Source organism: Haemaphysalis longicornis, unplaced genomic scaffold (genome assembly GCF_048455015.1).
Source record: "Haemaphysalis longicornis isolate Haplotype H1 unplaced genomic scaffold, Haemaphysalis longicornis Haplotype H1 scaffold_5, whole genome shotgun sequence".
Taxonomy (NCBI): Eukaryota; Metazoa; Arthropoda; class Arachnida; order Ixodida; family Ixodidae; genus Haemaphysalis; species Haemaphysalis longicornis.
The window spans coordinates 145664401-145681401 of NW_027526385.1; positions in this window are offsets into that span (position 1 = coordinate 145664401).

Genomic DNA, 17001 nt, shown 5'->3' on the forward strand with positions numbered 1-17001 from the left:
ATAAACGCCTATATTGATGTCCCCCGGCAACGTGCTCAGTGAGGACTTAAAATGCAAATTTGGTGTGTTGGTCTTGTTGACGAATGTCTCAAGTAATCTTTCTTGCTTGTATTTACGTCTTGGGTAAATGTTGTCAACTTTGCTTCACTGGAGACGGCAGTGGCTCCTCCTGTTTGAATAGTTGTGTTTACTTGCAGTGGAGCGAAGTTTCTACAAACTGATCGAAAAGCACTTTCCCTCAAGGCATAGCAAGAAAACGTGGTGCAAAAAGGGTTGTGCAGTTCTACGAAAATAGGCTGTGTTTGGGGACTGCCGACAAAAAAATACTGGTTAGTTTTGAGGCCTTAGGAAAGATTCAACAAAAACGCATCCAAGAACTTTCCGAGAACTCCGCGTTTGCAAAATAAATGCAACCATGTGCAAGCAGAAGTCACCACTGTTGGCAATCAGGGCAACTTTACTAAACTTGTAGAAGACGTTAACTCCTGTAAAAGGAACAGCCTTGGAATTTTCACGCCGCTTATTCTTCATCTATGTCTCTATTTCTCTCCCTGGCACTAATGAGTTGCTTATGGCTGTAAGAAAATGTTGCTGCGGTGGATGTCCGAAACGGTAGAAAATTTTTTTATGCTTTATGACGGCTCTGGTGTTTCGGTTGTCTCTATTACACGTGCATTCTAGACAAGACGGTCTTGTTATGGAAGGTGAGACATTGATGGAGACTGGAAAGGATATTAAAAATGTATTGTTTTTTAGGTATATTGTCTATTTGTTAGAAGTTTTATAATCCGAATTGGACTGCTCCCGACTGCCCGGTACAAACCTTTTTGTCAACGTTCAGCCGATTTTCACTTATCACAGGTTCCCTTTATGTCGATGTGTGAAATTTAAGTTCGAACTGACACAGGGACGAGAAACGGAAACGATACCTCTATATAATAATCCATAATTCTGACCAAACTATGCTACTGGCCTCAGCATTGTAAAATCAGATCACAGCTGACAGCTAACAAGTCAACCGTGGAAACGACAGTTACGACGGCGAATGCAGAAGACTGCGTATAATACTAATTTGTAAATCCTTCATCATCATCGCAGTTCACTGGTTGAATACTGAGCTGGCGGGGTTTAAAGAGCCACATTTTCATCTGAAGTGGGCACAACGGTTAAAACTGTTCTCCAAATGCTTAAGGGAATGCATTGCGGGAAGCTTAGCGCTTAGCCAAAGACAAAGGCTGGTCATTGTACCACACAACCACGAAGTCGCGAACAGCTTCCAACAAATAATTAATCAGTAGAATACACCAGCGTCTTTCTTCCATTCAGTGTGAGTTTTTTGCAGCCAATGTTTTTGATTCTTCAAAATTTTTTCCGGTCTATAATCTGTAGTAGCAGTTTCATAAAAATTATGGGAGTTAGTATCGCCCAATATTCATTTTCATGGGAATGCAGGTCGTCACACGGTTCGCCATTTTCGCCGATTTTTCTGTTCTCTGTTTGTTATTTTTTTAATCCTGTTCTCAAAGTTATTTTACTTTACGCTGTTATAGTGACTATAGGTGTCACTTCTAGCAAATGTGCATTCTTGTGGAAAATCAGGGCGTTAAAGGGATCCCTATTTTCTCTATTTTCCCTCTTTTTTATTTTTTAAAATTCTGTTTCATCAGTGGTTATTGGTGTTATAGGAGTTACTTCCTCCGAATCTGCATTTTTGTGTAAATGCAGTAGGTTAGACGTTTATCAATTTTTCCTTTCTTTCTGAATCTTAATTTGCGCTTTTAAATTCTATTCCTCTAATGATCTCCATTGAAGCTTCTATAAGGACTCAAGATGTTACGTCTGCCGAATATGCATGTCTTCAAAAATGCAGGTGTGACAACGTTTGCCCTTTTCTGTAGCTTTTGCTATTTCTCGGCTTGTCAAATTTCATTTTGGCCAAATATTGCATAATCACAATTTTGTAGAAATGCAGTGCGGAACACTGCTCGCTATTTTGCACTGTTCTTGTTTCTTTTTTTGCTAGTTTCTCGTTTTTCATTACTGAGTTGGACCGATTATCTCCGTTTACGTTGTCATAACGATTATAGATGTCACTTCCGCAATATCTGCATATTGTGGCAATGCAAGGGGTCGTAATTGTGGCTTTTTATGTTTTTTTTTATTTCTTACGTTTGCAGAATTCTGTTTCAGCAATTATGCTCATTTGCGCTTATATATCGATTATAATTGTTTCTTCCACCGAATTAGCGTTTTTGTGAAAATTCAGTTCATTGCACGCTTCACCATATTCGTTATTTTTTTCCTGTTTTCTGATTTCTGGGTTTCTCAATAGTATGTTCGAATTATTATGTCCATTTATGACGCCATAACTGTAAGAGCTATAACTTCAATGAATTGTACATTTCGGTGGAAATGCATGGCTTTACACAGTTTTGGCTTTGGGGTACTCGGCAAATAATGCGATGCTCCAAAATAATAACGCTGAATTTTTTCAACTTAAGATTTCTGTTGAGCTTTGTGGCGGTATTCATCACCTTTTAATTATCTCCTGTCGACAAAACCCTGCGAATATTGTTGCGGTGGTACGACATGTATACAGTTCCACGTTGTTTGCTCCCGTCGGTACCTGCACCTCGTTGAAGTTGTAATGCACATACTCCGGTCGACTACACTCCTCGGGTGCTCGAGGTTACTTTTCCTGCGCCCTCAGTGATTTCATGGGCAACTACTCAAACATCACAACACGTTATGTACGTCGCCCGCCCCATGTAACACGAAGAAAAAAAATTCAGCTGTTTTAGGGCTTCACACTTGAAACAAACGACGCAACGCCCTGTGTGAGAGAAGTTTCGCACAAACGACGTGATTCTTGGCTTTTTGCCTGAAACTGGCAAAACAAACTCACCAATCGTAGCAACTTCCGCGCGCATGAAAGAATAATCGGAGGCAATGTAATGACGTGAGAACGTAGGTTTGGGAATTCATTGGACACCGTAATGTATAGCCACGGATAATAAAACAGAAATCTTAGAAGTAGCGACTAATGCATCGACAATCGCGCACCGTTTTTGGATAACACGCAAAAGAATGACAACGTTGTTTTTGTCGGCCGGCTCTCAATTGTTGAATATCTACCAATTTTTTACGTACGACTGCTTCCTTTCCGTGCGACTTTTACTCATTGAGATGCTAAAACAGGTGTCCGGATTGTGCCCAAGCACCTGCGTTTTTAGGAGCTGGCTATATGAAACCCACACAGGAAAGGTGAATTTGCTAAGATATGTTGCTAATACGCGGATCCGATTGCTGGGTAAAAAAATGTAATTCCTGGAGAACATCTGTATCATGGCGTAGGAGCCTAAAACCCACCAATTGATTACGCCGCCATGGAGAGAGAAAAAAAATTTGCTGACTATTACGATACTCCGTAATGCAATGTTTGTGCGCCGGCCGAACTGCACTCTTTTGGGTTACGAAACGCACCTGCTGAGTCACACGAAGTGATCAATGCATATGGGAACGCATGCAGGCACGCTATATACTCTTGACTCGAACCTGGATGTTCTTACATACTCGAGTGTACGTATACCGTCTGAGGCCCTCAGAATCCTACGGGTCATGGAGATCGGGTGCGGGGAATCCTAATCATGTCGCCGCCAGCTCACACTGGCCTCCCGGGGAACGAGTAGACCAATGACGAGGCTCGAGGCGTTACCGACCTGGCCGACGTTACCAACACATGAAGTTGAACTGCGCAGGGACGGGACTAAGAGCAGAGGCGACCAGTATTTGTCGCCTCTACTCTTAGTCCCATCCCTGCGCTGTTCAACTTCATGCAAGGAACCAACTAGCCCAGATATAAACCCTCGGGCATTACCAACACTGTCGACGTACTCTCGCTTCGCCGGACGGACCGGGGCAACCTGGTCACCTGCCGAATGCATTAAATCACTACAGTCTGGGAAGGGCCAACTACCCTGCTTCAGACCAAACTGTCCAGATGGCAGGCAGTTGCTTGGCGCCTTCTCAAACACGTTCCCCAACCCGGTATTGTACAACGGTTGCTAACCGGCGCTATACTCCAGTTCATTTAAACAGTCCGAAAGCCGGGTGTACCTGCAACACATGATCTGGGCTTGCCCGAACAAGAGATACCGAAATCAAAGCAATAAAGGTCATAAATTTGCGCTGAACATCAAAAGCTCTGACCAGTGGGAGACAATGCTGCTCAGCTCGGACCCGGGAGAGCAGGTCGGTCTGGTCTACATGGCGTATGCCGTCGCCGGGGAAGGACTCCTGGCTGCCGACTGAGACGGGAGGGGTGCCCTCATCAGGACTTCCCTGCCCTGATTCCCATCTACGGCCGAATAAATGTTGCCACAAACTCACTCTTGGGTTGTCTCGTAGCACGTCACTGCGGGGAAGCCCGTCTCGCTGGTTTCGGGCTACGTTCACCCTCGGGTTTTGTGCTCACTGTAATTGTGGTGGCCTTTTTGTTCTCTCAGTTGTCTCATAGCGCGTCGCCGCCGGATAGAATGTCTTGTTCCTTCTCGGTATACCGCCCTTTTCTTCCCATTTTCGAAATGCTTTCATTTTTCCCTTTTCTCCTTTTTCTAATTAGTTTTTCTTCATTGTCCCCTTCGTTAGCTAGGATACGAGGGACAACAGCGCGCGAAACCGTATATCCGGGTGCTTAGGTGCAGCACACTAAAAAATGTGGATGTTATTTTAATCCGGCTTATTCTAAACAGCCCAATATCCACCGCTTACAGCGTGATCATCCAGCATAGGTGGACACGTGTGCGCCATTAGGCAGAGCTTTAAAAATAAACTGCGTGACAACGCTGACACACCTCCTTTTGGGAACGAGAAATTGAATACCATTACTCAAGAAAACGGAAGAGATGTAGCATCCACCTTGCGGGCCCTCTGAGCCTCAAACAAACAGTTAATTGCTCTCGCGAAGGCCAGGCACCAAGCCCACAAAGCAAAAAAATTTGTCCGAACGTTTTTCAAAGCCCTACTTTCTGCGCCTTTGGCTGGTTGTGCTTGGTAGTTCTCGATGTCGCAATTACCCTTATCTAGTTCTACAGGCAAAATTTATTGCTTTTACGCATGGGGGCACATCCAAAGTTTTTTTGAGTTTCTAAGCTTTGTTCGGGAATCGCAGCCGCGCTGGAACCTGCTTATTAAGGATGTACACAATTTGGGACACGGGATGATGCACGTATACGATAGGAATCTATCCAGGACCATTTCATAAGCCTTGACGTGCGGAACGCCCCCTGCTTAATAAAAAAAAAACTTTCCGATGCAGCAATATTTCCTTCGTTTGTAGCGTGGTTCATTAGTTAGAGAAATTGTTATTTTTTGTAATGGCGTACGGCGGTAATAGAAGCTCGGCAGAGACAATCAGTTTGCAGTCCATGGGCGTATATTACGGGGTACCCAGAGGGGGCCTCTCGTATTAATATTGAAACTTGTAAATATGCTTTGCACCCATTAGGCCTTGAGAACATTTTCTTTGAAACCGGGCAATTTCTTGTGTTTTCGACGGCCAAAATGACCCAGTGAGGTACATTTGGACCATGGCCGAAATGACGCGTTGGCGATGTCGGCGTTGGTGAGCTTTTTAAAATTGAGCAATGTGCCGGGCAATGGTTTTTACATGCAAAAAAACTGTATTGACCCTTCCTTTCCGAAAATTTTAAACGGAGTAATACAAACCTAATTAATCTTAGTTTGGAGCGTGAGTAAATTAAAAAATCTCAGACCCCTCCGAATAACTGCGACGATGGTTCCAACACGAAGATTTCTTGCGCCCGAAAATTAGATGGCGCAATGCCAAAGGCAAACCCGCTGCAATCAAAGTCAAAGTTTGCGCGATCAAGGCACAAATCACCTGGCAGTCATATTGAAAACTCACACAACAAAGAAGTCTCAGGAAAAGCTAGGCGGGATGAAACGAATACCCTAGCTAAATTTTCAATTATATATAAACATTTCATTGAAAAAACGTAAATCCATAGGTGTTGACAAGGCGCCACGCGTTGTACCACACGCACGTTGTGTGCGGCGCGTTGTTGACCTTGAAATGAACTGTATCTGCAGAGAACAGAACGCAAGGTGCGGTGACGTCTCTGAAAAGAATTCCAAACGCTAAAGTGCGCTCACGCACTCTTAAAAAATCTGCCAACGGTACACCCGAGGGTTCACTTTGCTTAGTGTTAGATAATTAAACATATCTCAAGCAGAAGAAAAGTAGACATATCTAACAACAAAATACTGTGCTATGGTAAGTTAAGAACGGAAAAAGAATATGGCGTGCATGAGTTAAGCCGCCAATTATTTAGAGAAATTTCTAATAGAAGAAAACATCGCTGTACATAAAAATGAAAAAAAAAGGCTTTGATGCGACTTTTAGAGTGCACTCTCATTGATACGTTCCTCATGGCAGCCAAAACACGACCCGGATTATTTCGAATACGTCCTGTCTTAACTGGCAACGTACACGTAATAAAATGGCCCACAGATTGTAACAGGCATCGCATTATACTCGGTGGCCACCATGGTCGACAACGTAATTCTATACTGTTACCTGTGGTGTTCGATGACTCTCCCGCGCTGTCTCTCATATCCCCATCCTGCAGAACAGGCAAAGAAGCATAACACCCTACTTATAAAAGAAAATGACATATATTTCTCCTAACATTTGAGTCCATGTATCTGTAAATAGCGTGATCGAACTTCTCTATTGTTCTAGGTGCTTCGCTGCTGGGCAAATTTGCATTTTCTGTTGTCTTTCATGTACCAGGCTATCGTTGTATGTTTGGTTTATTACGAGATGTATGCTTATTTAAGGAATGGTTTTTGTAGATTTGTGATAGTGAAATAGTATTTTGGTGTACATAAAGGTGTGTGCTGTATAACGTTTGCATATTATGTTCTTGATGCAAATGCCTAGCCGTGCAACTTTGCTGACGGGGGAACGCTTCTGTCTAGCTTCTAGCCTCTTGTTTTCCCCCCGGTCTTTCCGTCATCTCGCCTTGTATGCGGAACGAAAAAAAAAAAACTTCAACTTCAGCTTCAAAATTACCAGAAAAGGTTTTTTAAAAGGTTGGCAGATGTTTATATTTTATGATTTTTGTATTGCAATTTTGGTTAATAAACGTCTCAGATAGCCTCGGGGACAACGTTTAACTTGCCAGAAAGCGCGATGTGGCATGCGAAGAAAAATCTCCCAGGGGTCATCCGGCCACCTATTTATTCGCAAACTATTTCAGGAATACTTCAACACAACACAGTGTGACGTCGCCAGGAGGTACGCATAGCCTGTCTGAAAAAGGTCAATGCATGGTAGTGGTGGAAAACTTGAATGGTGTTGACATTGCATGTTGACGCCGACCGTAAGTGGACCTGAATTTTTGCAGGTAAGTTAGGGTGGAAGTGACGTCAGACGATGCAACTTGCTTAGTAAATGAGACTGCATTCTTTCACCTCAGTGTAGAGGAACTGTTTGAAGCTTCTTTGGGCTTATCTTGGACCTTAAACTTTGGCCTGAAACCAGGTCTTTGAGTATCAAGCGTAGGCAGCCAACGTTGAAGGCTATTTGCATGCAAACATAGCACACTACTGATAAAAATGACATCACGGAGCTCTGAGGACCTGCCTTTCTTCAAAGAAGACCTCTTTGAACCTGAAAAGTCCCAAATTTGTTTTGTATTTTTATTTTGTAATTCTACACTGTTGCAAACATGCTACTTTCTCTACTCTTCACTACTCTTCTCTTCTCTACCTCTACAAGCACGTTGTTTGGCCGGGTCACTTTATGAAGTTGGTTCTGGGCTACTGCGTTGTTTAGTAATAAATATTTTATTGTCCTCACCCCTGCTCTGAATAAAAAGTAAGGTTTGGTTAGTGGCATGACACACAGGTAGCGTTTTGGCTGACGGGAATGCGCCAGAAGGCACGGTAACGTAGGCTGCCTAAAACTCGTGTAAATCTTGGTGAACAAAATGTGCCGCCTTTGGTTCTGGAAAAATAAATGCACATCGACCTAAGATGGAAGTTTAAAGTGCTTGAAAATTTTATTATGAGAAGTTAGGGTCACAAAACCTTTTTTTTACTACCAGTGCCTCACTTTAAAGTCGAAACGTTTAATTGCTTTTACTGGCGTGGGTATCGGTTCCGAGACGCAATTCCTAATTTCGTCCGTTTCAAAAATATTCATTTCGCCAAAGTTCGAGTTGTGACACAGATGCTGATGCGAAGCCGCTTCCGCCATGGATGTGTTGCGTCAAATCCAGTCGTCTGGTGTCAGTTATTCATGACTCTCTCGAAACGGACGTTCCAAAACTTAAACAGAGGTAAGGTGTACAAGTATGAATTGCCACTTCGCAGGGCCTTAGAGAGAGGCTTTCGTCCTGAAGGTGACCTAAAAAGGCTGCTGCTGGTGTTGCTGTTTATGATTGTTATAAAAATGGTAAAACTACGAATTCGGGCAATGGAGTATAACACAAGGTTCTTTCCTCGGGAAGAATTTATTTGCAGATTCTGAGATATAATGCAAAGCCATAAATGTTCTGGGAAAGCACTTCTGGAAAGTATACTCGTTTAGAATTAATCCCATTTTCCATGTGCAGCTACTATCATGCAGCGGCATCAAAGATCGATCCTCTTAATAAAGGTGTTTGAGTAACTCCGACATTGCAAAAGCGGAAGGAGACCTGGTGCCTGTTTTTAGAGGCGGAAACCTATACCATTAAAAATAATGTGTTCAAGGTCCAACAGGAAAAGGTCCGCCACCGTACACGAAAAAAACTGAGAACTTCAGAAAATTGCACACGGAAATCTCCGGAGCTTACGAGAGAGGCGTAAGCATCTGAAATTTGTTTTTCGTTACGGTTATAGTACGCTTCTTTCAGGAAATAAGCACAGTTCATTTTTATAAGTTGTTCTTTACAGTCAGTCGATAACCTATGTACAAATTATTTTCACTTTACAAATCCCCAAGTATAGGCGACCTATTTTTATGACTTGTGCGTAGACGGGCAGCCACTTCCGTAACAGCGTGGCGAGTTAAAGACACCCCAAAAATTATTAGGTGGGAATAGCAGACAAGTGGCATTGCGTTGTTTGGGTTTGCAGTGACAATTGATCTGTTTAACCGGTTCGGAAGTATACGGATATATTTAAAGGTTTGTGAAAAATTAGCAGTCCTCTACTACACATAAACACACAAATATTGGGGTTGACAAAAATTCTGCACAGAAGGGTATTTACCTAACATGGTATTGTGAAAGGGACCATTTTGGCTCATGCGCATCGCAAGAATGTAATGATCAGCTTCTGCATCTTCAATTTAAATGCCCGTTGCAAAAACTACGTTCTCTCGGTCCCATGATTTTTCTTCCGACAATAACTCACAGCCTGGTTATAAGGGCTTCCAATGAGTACACTCGGTTTAGACCGCACTGCGACGCGGTCATTTATAAGCCCTACGACTAACAGCTACCTGTAAATAAACTGCACATCGGCACAGTTACATTTTTGTTATCTTATAACGTCTGCGGGCTCAGTGTGTTTCTGCAGCCTCTATTTTGCGTGTAGGTGCCCTTGTAATTGATTCCTAATAGTCATTTTAGATGAAGTAGGGAAAATACTGTGTCAGTTTACCAATTCGCCTGAAACGGACAATCATGTGGAAAACATTGTCTGATACGACTCCGCAGATGTGAGCATGTACTACGCAGGGAGTTCCGGATAGCAAGAATCGAGCAAGCTGGCCGACAAACATTTGGCAAACACACTAGGGTTCAATCTGGAAAAGTTGTTATAGTTGCGTAGTCTAGTGGAGAGCAGTTTAAACGCACATGAGACAAATACGGAACAGAAACCACAAAGTAACTGTTCAGAATGAAGAATACAGTCACTATCACGCTAGGGCGCAGTCGTTGGAAAAATAGTGGTTTGTACAAATTCTTTTTTCTGAAGATAGCTCACGCTTCTCCCGTACTTTAGTTTTATTATGTTCTATGTTTACGTCCTTTACGTTAACAGTGCTCTCCCTTAGAGTATGTACTGGTATGAACTTGCCCATGAAAGAGATTTACTGAACCATGTTAGGAGTAATGGCACGTACCCCTAACTACTAATGTTGCGACTATGGTCGTATGGCTGACTACAAACCCTGTATGCCCCAATCTGCAGTTACCTGTACTATCTTGTTAGAAGCCAAAAAATAGTGGTTAGAACAGTGTCAGGTTGGCACAAAGCGTCGGACGATGCAAACCACCCCCAACAAATTGAATACGAAGCCGCTGGCCGCCGTTATATGGTTACAACGCGAAGTGTAGGGTTTAGTGAAGTGCCATTATTTACCCTAAAACCATGAGTTGCCCTAAAATAACCCAATATTTTTGCACTAAATAAAAACAAAATTTCATAGGGCGTTCGCATATTCTTTATTAGTAATTGCAATATCACTTTATTACAACACTTCGAAGTGTTAATAACCACCGTTGGGAACTGCAGCTCAAGAGTCGGTGTAACGTTTACAGCAAGTACAGCTAGCACACGACATTAAAATCAATTCCCTTCAAAAAAGCCAAAAGGGAGTCAGCAACACCCTGAACGCTGGAAAATCTCCACCTATTTATCTACAAAACTATTTCGGGACGAGCGCCCATTCAACAAAGTGTGACGTCGGCAAGGTGTACGCACAGCCTGCCGAAGAAAGTTCAATGTGTGGGAGTGATTGAAAATCTTAAGTGGTGTTGACGTTGTTTGCTGACGCCGACCGTAACTTGACCTGAGTCCTTCCCGTAAGTTAAGGTGGCAGTGACGTCAGAGATTGCAACTTGCTGAGTAAATGAGACTGCGTGTTTTCACCTCAGTGTATATGAAGTGTTGGAACCTTCTCTGGGCTTATCTTCGACATTAAACATTGGTCTTAAATCAGCTCTCCGAGTATTGAGCGTAGGCAGCTAAAGTTGAAGACTTTATTTGCGGGCAAAAATGGCAGAGAACTGATAAAAATAGGGCTTTAGGAAGCTTTGACGTCCTGCCTTTCTTCAAAGATGACGTCTTTGAAAAAGGAACACCACAAATTCAGTTTTGAAATTTAGAGTTTGTAATTCTAGGGTAATATTACCAAGTATTCAAAGAAGGTATCTTATTTCGTTATTTAAGCACATTAATTTTTTTGTCGATTCCTTTGAGTGGGCTCGTACAGAGTACGCTACAATCTTTCTCTTCAAGAAACAGACGTGCTCGTGGGCTGAACGCAACACTAAAAAAGATCCCCCGGAAATTAGCCGCATCACCCTTCTCCACTTCTACAAGCTCCTTTTTTAGTCAGATCATTTTATGCAGTTGGTCAGGGCTACAGCATCGGTTTATAATAAGTTTTTTTAGTTTCCCGGGCCCCGCGCTTAAAAAAGTAAGGTAAGGTAAGTGGCATAACGCACAGGCAATGTTCTAACTAACGATCTGTCGCCGGAAGGCACGGTAACGTTGGGTGCGTCAAACTCAATTAAATCTCGGAAATAAAACCCTTTAGAGCGTTCTATGTGAATTTCCAGACTTGTCTTAGGTAACGTGACCTATATTGTTGTCAATGGCCAACCCGAAGTGTACATTTGAGACTGTACAGCTTCCCATTTGATGAGAGCATATGTGGCGAGGGTATGTGGAGAGCAGCAAGTCACCTTTTCGTGCCCAACAGGAAAGCACTTTACCAAAATCTCGTCATCATCACTTTTCTGAACTTTTGGTCTTCAAAAGAGAGCTTTTTCCAGTAACATTACGAATTGTATGTAGTGTAGTCACCTCGCGATTTAACTAGTGACATCACGCTGACACGTGCTGAGCGCAAAGGCTTCTTTGGCGTCATTCCCTTTTTTGTTGCAGGAGCAGACACATCCTAGGCTCTAGGAGGTCACTAGTCGTGATATATTTGTGGTATTCTACGCGGCATCGTCACTATGCATACGTTCCAGAAAAGATGCGGGGTGCTAAATCCGAGACTAGCAAAGAAGCCTTTGGAAGGCCGCAGATGTAGCTGTGAGAAGGCGGTGTGTGTTTATAATCCCGTCAGAGATGGCACCATTCAGTTAACACCTCACTTCTGCTACGACAGTTATGAGCAGTTTCGGCAGTATGTCTGGTTATTTCGCAAAACACGTTGTCCTCCTTGGAGCCCAGTCCAACAAACATTACGGTTTGGTCACTCATTTCAATCCTCCTGGCAGGTTTTGTTTACTTCAAATTTGTTATTTAAAAAAAGTGGCTCCAATCCACGCTCTGAAGGTGGTTGAAAAGAAAGCAAGGCTGTAAACGACACCCGCAACAATTGCCAATGCGACGTCACTTGAATTCACACACGTGGCTCTACAAAGAGGGAAACCAGATACCTGCGGTGGTTGCTCAGTGGCTAAGGCGTTGCGCTACTGAGCACAAGGTCGCGGGTTCGATTCCCGGCCACGGGGGCTGCTTTTTTGATGGAGGCGAAAAGCAAAAACACCCGTGTGTACGAGATTTAGCCGCAGGTTAAAAATCCGCAGGAGGTCAAAATTAATCCTGAGCCCTTCACTACGGCGCGCTTCATCGCCTGCGTTACGTCGGCGCGTTAAACCCTACAATCAATAAATCGAAACCAGGTATTCTGGCAGCCATCACCTGGGATTTGGGGGGCGGCGTCCTAAACGCAGCCGTGTCGGCCACGGCAAGACCGGAGTGGTGGAAGCCTCTGGTGGAGCCCGGCCGTGCTTCGCGGAGAGAAAACAGACAGCACCGTTTTTCTAGGGCGAGGACAATGGCGTTTACTGCGTCAACTCTCTCACTGCTTCCCCGTCACGCTTGTTTCATGTGCGCCTCCAAAACGCCGTCCCCCTTAACAGCCGCTGAATCAAAAGCAGCGTCTCTCTCTCCCGTCTCCACGTGCGAGCGTAGCTTAGTCGCTCAGACGGCGGGATCTCGCGCCGCTTCTCTTCGGGGCCAGGTTTCATCCCGAAGGGTGTCAGTAATATTGAGCCTCGTTGGGAGTTTCTTGTCGTGCACCCCACGACGAAAGCGTCGGCTGGTAGAGGTAGAAAGCTTTGCTAAAAAATGCACTAGAAACTCCTTTTGTATTTGAAATTCTGTGGCTGGTACCTAAAATTTGCATCACAATTGTCTGCGGTCTTAAGTGCCATATATACGTCTGTTTTGGAGGAGGCAGTAATTTTAGAATTGTATTACAGTTCCGATAGTACCGTGGAGAGGCAAGGCTACGTAGTTCTCAAGCCACCCTATCTGTGTTAAAGGGATCACACTGCTGCTGTTCAGATGGTAGTAATACTACCGATGCTTCGGTGTGCGTGAAAACTTGCAGCCGTAATACGCTCGTGACCAGCGGGACCATTTCGGTACCCTGCCGTTGCTTCATCTCACTGTTGATAGCAGAAGCTCAAAGAATATGCATGGACGCCCAATCTGGAAACGAAAAAATATCTTAAAATATTTCAAATTTTCCGCCAACGCTGGCAGATGTGCATACTGAAGAAACTTTCATTGTCATAGGTTATCAACATCCATACTTCCAAGTTCTCGATGCTGAAAATTTGCGGTGTGTGTTTGTTATTCCGTCGTTTTGATTTCTGCTCTATGTGAATTACTTTGTGCCAAAGCCCTGTTGGCACGTAAGCCCCTACGCGCCTTGTTCCTCATGCGTACGGGTGCCTGTGCATGGTGAGCGCCAGTGAATACGATGGAAGGCGGGGAGAGGGGCGAAGTGCGTGCGAAGGGTTCAAACGCAGACATGTGGAAATAGACCTGACGGCGCATGAAAGGGGCTTCCATGTGAGCGGACAGGGTAGTGCACACGCGGTGACACGCTAGCGCAGCTACAGGCGAGGGCGGCAGAGGGGACGACTGGATGGGTGAATCCACAACCAGGTCGCCCATACAGCAAAGATCAACCAGAGTCCGCTCTCAATGTTCATCACCCGAAGTAGGACATCATCATTGAAGACACGATCATGAGTTCATAGCACTATGCCGTGATTTGCAGGACAAGCATTGCTTCATTTGCCGCAATATTTCATCAGGCCGCTTCCCGCGTTCACTTGCTTTATTAGCGTAATACTGCGAACAAGCTTACCTTCCGTTTTGCTTCCATCTAGTTTTCCCGGAATAAACGATTGATTTGTATAAATGCGGGTCAATGTTACTTCGCCTTGCGGCTTCTGTCTCGCGATTGCCTTACGATTCATGGGGGTTCCTTCAGTGAAAAGTTCTCTTTGTGTACAGCAAGCCTAGAACTATGAACCTATTTTATTGCTTTTGGTTTTGGTCAGCGTTTTTCTTTCACGATCGACCAATCACAACTTCAGAAAAACGGCCGCTTTGGCAATTAGTTCCTTTTAAAATAAAAACAAAACTCGCTCGGGATTTATGGTCATAATTGCTAGGATAACAGCGCGGGCGTCACTTCACGGGTTAATGAATGGTGGTGCGTTGGTCTTCACAACAAAACAAAACAGTTGGCGTGTAGGTGTGTCGTATTGAGGTTATTCTAAATACCTTGTCAGTAATATTTTCTATGCGGTATTTTATGAAGTAATAGCCCTTTTATGTGTAGCCGGGGCACGATGTATAGAAGCGCGACTGTGCATAGCGTGAAGAAGCCTCTTTCGAATGTGTGAAGTATAAACAACACAATTTGGTCGCCAGGAGTATATAAATCCACTGCCCGTACCCAACCAATGAGCGGGAAGAAGATTTTGTTCTGGAATAATTTTTCAGGTCATTGCCTCAGGTTCTTGGAGGGCCTTTTAGCAGTAAACAGCATGTGAAGGTGCTGCGGGTGAGTGAACTTATAGGAAACGACTGGGCTGCAAGTCTTTCTAAGGGTTGAAAGAGATGTTTTGCGTGGTATGTTTTGGTATAAATAAATATGCCGCCTGTTGTTCCTGAAAAATACATGCACATCGACCTAAGACGCATGTTTCAAGTGCCTAAAATAATTTATTATGAGAAGTTAGGGTGACAAAACATATTTTTACGATTGCGCTAGTTTAAAGCAGAAAAATATTGTTGCTTTTACTGGCGTTGGTAACGGCTCTGGGGGTAAATTATTAATTTCGCCCATTTCGAAAATATTCATTTCGTGACAGTCCAAGTTGTGACGCTGATGCTCGTGCGAAGCCGCCCCCCAATGGATGTGTTGCGTCACCTCAAGTCATCTGCTTTCAGCTATTCAGGACTTTCTCCAAATGGAAATTTTAAAACAAACACACATAAAATGTGCAAGTATTCTTTGAGACAGCGCAGCACCAAAGCGGGTCGGTAGGAAAGGCTTTCGTGCTGAAGTGGACCTAAGTAGGCTGCTTATTTTGTTATGATGACGATGACGATCATGATAATGATGATGAAACTGGCAAAACTGCTAATTTTACCAATAATGCATAACTCAAGGTTCTTTTCCTTAGGTAGAGTTTATTTGGAGCTATATCCTTTCGCGGAAAGTACTCGTGAGGCGTACTTCGGACGTATTTCGGATGTAACGAAATCAACGTAGTTCGGAGTCGTATTGAAATTCCAAGTTTTTTCCCGTCAACGGGACGCTAGTTTGATTTGCTGGTGTTCCTGCTTACCAAATGTAAAATGAGTAGTTCAGCCGACGGTGGGAATTTAACTCATTGCAATCATTTACTATGTATTTAAGTCTGTGCTTTCTTCAAATATTTCCCTACTACATGCGTACTAAAGAATGCAAATATCTACGGGCTGTACCAGCAGGGATGGGTTGTAAAGAGTTGTAAAGTTTAAATGTGACTGATTAAGAAAGCGTTTAACACGCCAAATGTTCCTAATTTGTTTTTTTTTTACGCACAGAGCACTTAGCGTTGAGCGGGTGCAGGAATTGACGACAACAATGTTGCTCGATCCCCAAAAGGCTAAGGGTGGCAGCCAGGGAATTGCACTCCTCAATGTTTGTCTATTTGGTATTACTTCAAGGTTTGGAAACGAATTGGTTTCCAGAATTTTGTACCCAAAAAAAAACGGTGCCATTTTGGCTCTGCGCCTAGTTTTCGCCTTAATAGAGGAATGACCTGGGTGCTCATGAAAAAAAACAAATGGGCAACAATACCCAGGGTGTATGCTTGGTCTTGTGCACATTGATATACAAATGCACCATAGAACATCGAATAGAGGGACAAAAATTATGTTCCCCGAAACATGCGGCAGATGGCATTTACCTAAAACAAAACGCAGTTGCTCCTATCTGTTCTGCGGGCATAATTCTCCTTTCACAGAACATGCAACGTAACCCATACCCCGAGGAAACGGGGATCACCATTCATGAAGATTTATGGTGAGATTATGAAGCAACACAACCACGGCAATTTGAGAATTTCTCGCTGCCCCGCACATGCGCTTATAATGTGTGTGGAAATAACAAAAATGTACCAAGTTTTTAGAGTTATCAGTACCTGTACTATTGCACGACTTCACTCAGCAGAGGTGTTTTGTTTTAAAGGCCGCAATTATGGGCACCTATCGTTGTGCGTCGCAAACGCGAAAGTAGCCTCAAAACCATTCAAACATAATTGGACTAACGCCCTTTAAACAAAAATTTGTGTAACGTTGCGTATGGGATTCGTTATCGCTTCGCCGTGGTTTCACGGGCTAGGCTTTGCATTTTTTATGAACAACCGGTGTTTGCATTGGCTTCGGTATGCCTAAGACATTATGACGTGATTTTTCAAAAGATTAAGGCCTCATTTTTCTGAAACTTTCACTCACTTCTTAAGAGACAAAAAACGGGGTACCAAATGTTGCGAGTTTAGGAGCGATCACTGCAGTACTTGTCATGACACGCCCTCCCGCAAAAAAAAAAGCTTTAAAGGCGTGAAGTATTAGCTGAATTATCTCATTAAAAAGGGGCAGGAATAAGTCCAGCAGCGTTCACCTTCTTCTCGCTCCTCCAAAGCACTATGGAGGCTACGAGTGCACCGG